Raw genomic sequence first — 3924 nt, 5'->3', positions numbered from 1 at the left:
AGCGGCGCTTTTTCTTGCTCGGCTCGAACAGAGGGATGGCAGCACGGTGGTAGCAGGCTTGTTCGGCGGCGGCAAAGCGAGCGCCAGGCTTCGGTGAGGCCCAGGGAGTCACATTTGGGGCATCCGCCTCGAGTGAGAGCAGCTTCTGCGTGGTCAGGTCCCAGGCAGCGGCGCAGATAATGTGGCGGTCCTCGTCAGGAAGAGGGCCTCTGCACGGCGCAGGTCGAAGGCATTTTAAACAACGCCTCGAATTTGCTCTTTACTAAGGACAAAAAGCGTTGCAGAGGCGAACACTTGAAAAGTTATTGCTTAGTAAAGGATATAAGGTGATCGCGCCGGATGGCGTAGCAGAAAGCTTTGAAGGCTGACTGAAGGCGCCGGCGTCCTCAGTAGCAGTCCTGCTGTAGGCTTGTCGGCACGGTGAAAAAGACTCCAATAATCCAGAGGATCCAGCGAAGAAGGTCTTTGCTGAAGGAGATTAAATCTAAAGAACTCTCATGACGGAGCCTAATATATAGCCTTAGCCACGCCAATCTTGGTAGGCTCTGGCCGTGGCGTGAAGCGCTCATTGGTCGCGGCGTTCAGAGTCAGCCCGTCATTGGTTCGAGCAAGTTGCCGCAGCACAGCCAATGACCGAGCTGCCTCGCTCATTGCTGTCTGCTGTGCAGCTGCAATGCGTTTTACATAAAGACTTCAATATTTCTCGAGAAACTGAGTTTTCCCATAGCGTAAGCTACTTACGCAATAGGAGAGACCTCTCGAAAGGGAACTACTTTTCAGTGTGTTACTTACCTGTTATCAACACGCACTCATACACACACACACACATAAACACACTCGCGCGCGCACACATATCATGTGTTTGTAACACTGTGAAATTATTCACCTTAATGTCGCGATCAACAATGAACAAAGGAAATACTCTCTTAATAAACGTGTGTGTTAGTTATCTGTCACAGTCCAGCTCAACTCTATATTTTACTTTAGTGTATCAGATTAAGATATAAATGTGAGTGTTTGGAGTTAAAACAATAAAACACATTTTTATGGTACTTTTTATTTTACAAACACAAATTAAACTTCTTAAAAACTCTTGAAAAGTTTCCATGACTTGATGATTATATGTTTTATAAAATGGTCTTTAAAACACCAGTTGGTTAGTAAATTTATAACTGATAATACAGATAAAACACATCTAAATATACATCTTTACAGTGAGTTGAGCAGTTGTATTATAATGATTATTTTGAGAATTCAATTGTTCATAATATCTGTCATATAATGATCAATAACAACCCGAGATCACATTATTAAGATGTACAGTAAATCACTGATCTCACATATGAATTCACATCTTAGCCAGCATCATTAAAAAGCATTAAAACATGTCAGAATAAATGAATTAACAGCTGATGCTACAAAGACACATTTGATTAGTCTGTCTTCTACAGAAACTCAACTTTTGTAGATACAAGTTTAATCTGTAATTTCATTCTTAAGTCTTTTTTTCAGAGGAGTTCACTGTAAGATCAACAGAGGAGAAATGTCACGATAAACACCGAACCATGGAAATATTCTCTCAGTAAACGTGTGTGTGAAAGTGTGTACGTGTGTGTTAGTGAGAGGATCAGAGAATGACAGTTTTCCTCTGTCACAGTCCAGCTGAACTCTGATTCTCTGGAGTTTCTCTTTCACTGAGACACGACGAGATGTTTGATCAGGTGAAATGACTGCAACATATATACCATCATAAAACCTCACACACCAGATTCCGCTCCTGGAGAATATTTCATTCTTCCTCTGAGCAGATTCTGTCATCACACCCAAACACCAGCGTGTACAGTCTCCAACCTGAACATCCCAACAGTGAATCCCTGAATTAAAACCCTCTGAACCCAAAACACACTTATACACATCAAATCTCTCAGTATTATCAGGAAGCAGCTGTTTCTCTTCACTGACTCTCACACTGATCAGATCATCAGACACGATGAGATTACAGTGAGCAGTGTTGGGGTCCAAAGTCACTGGAGCTGATGAGAGAGGACAGATACACACTCAAACACACATCAAATAACACAAATGATCATTATGAATTCATTGTTGTATTCTCAACTCACTGTATTGAACATTTTCCTGCATCTTCTGTATCACAGTGAACTTCAGGTTGCTCAGATGTTTTGGGACATTGATCAGAACTCCTGAAATGTTCTCTGGATCTGCTGGTGTACACTGGGTTCTGAAAAACATTCAGGAGTCAGTCGTGTTGATTTGGGTTCAGAACTGAGAGAGAAACAGGAAACACAATACAAACCTTTCCATTGTGCTCTTCAAGTTCTGTAAAAAGAAAGAAACACAGATTATTCATCCAAACTGAATTTGCTTTTAATGTTTGAAACTGACATTTGTCTCCAGTATAATGAATATTGAAGTTGTATAAATGTTCATTGTTTCCACCTGTAGGAATGAAAGATCTTCAGCTGTCATCTGCTCCTCTATGACTCTGATTGTGTGTGAAAGAGATGAAATCTGTCTGCTCATCTTCTCAATCTTCTCCTTCATCATCTGACTCTTCTGCTCCTCTTCCTCTCTCAGTGCTGTTATTCTGGCTGGCCTCTTCATCATGTAGAAACTGGTGAAGTTTCTCAAACTCCTCATTAATCTTCCTCTCTGTGTGTCGAGCCTGAAACTGAAACAAAAGACATTTCAGAGAAAGATCTGATGGTCAAACTGTATATCAATATACACTTCCAAAAATGGGATGTTTCACACTCTTTAATTACACAGTTTAATTCAAACCTTAATATGTTCTGCAGTTTGATCCAAATTCTGTTTAAACTTCTTAAATATTCTCAGTTTCTCCTGTAAGGGTTTTAGTGCAGTTTTGAGTTTCTCCTGAAAGAAATGGACATGTTAATATAAAGAGTTCTTACTTTCCAGCCCTGTTCTGCTTTTAGATCATTATGAGTTTGACCAGAATAATCTTCATTTACTGTCTGTAATTATTTGTTCATATATGCAATCATAAAGTATGCTGCAAGTTGTGCTGTTTCAATAAATGTTTTGAATATAATTGATCTGACCTTATTATCAATGACAGCTTCATCTAAAGGACAGAATTTGTGATTTGTGTGTGTTCTGGAATCTCGACACACCAAACACACCGGCTGTTGATCATCGAGACAGAAGAGTTTGAGTTTCTCTTCATGAAGACTGCAGACTGCTTCACATCCTGATGAAGATCTTTGACTTCTCTCCTGTAAGAAAGTCTCACACAGATTCTTTAAAGACAGATTTAATGGAGGATGATCCTTTGATGATCTTCTTCTGCAAACTGGACATTCTTTAGATCCTTTACTTTCCCAAAACGTCTGAATACACTCTTCACACACACTGTGACTACAGGACAGGACAACAGGATTTTTAAAAACATCACAGCACACAGGACAAGAGAAATCCTCCTCAGAAAAAGATTTAGACGCCATTTTCTGAGCCACACGTCAAAATCCTTCTTCAAAGTTTCACTTTCAGTTTACTAATCCCGTTTTAACACTCAGTATTCTGTTTTTAAATCAAAGAGTTTCACATTCACAGCAGAGCATTTCAATAATGTGCATCCCAAATATTACTGTCCTAATCCTGATCAAATTATTCCGTGTTCTTCAGTCGAATGAGCTTCAGGTCAGACGTGATCTAAAACTGTAGATCAACAACTGGGGGCAGCAGAGATCACGTTGATGACGCCACTCATATGACGCAATGACGTAAGAGCACGCCTCCGTCAGCTGACCAGTGAGCCGCTGTGGAATTAACGCTATATTTTCATGAATAACACCGACAGAACGATCATGAGGCGATAAATATCCGCTCCGGTGAGTAAAACACACAACGACATTTAATCTGACGCGACCGGACACTCATATA

General features: G+C 40.3%; 1 pseudogene; it reads right to left on the bottom strand.

Moving 5' to 3' along the window:
* Window positions 1-1053: 1053 nt before the first annotated feature.
* Window positions 1054-3694, bottom strand: LOC127628630 (E3 ubiquitin-protein ligase TRIM39-like; annotated as a pseudogene).
* Between the last annotated feature and the right edge of the window lie 230 nt (window positions 3695-3924).

Source organism: Xyrauchen texanus, chromosome 35 (genome assembly GCF_025860055.1).
Source record: "Xyrauchen texanus isolate HMW12.3.18 chromosome 35, RBS_HiC_50CHRs, whole genome shotgun sequence".
Lineage (NCBI taxonomy): Eukaryota > Metazoa > Chordata > Actinopteri > Cypriniformes > Catostomidae > Xyrauchen > Xyrauchen texanus.
This window is presented reverse-complemented; position numbering and strand designations above follow the sequence as displayed.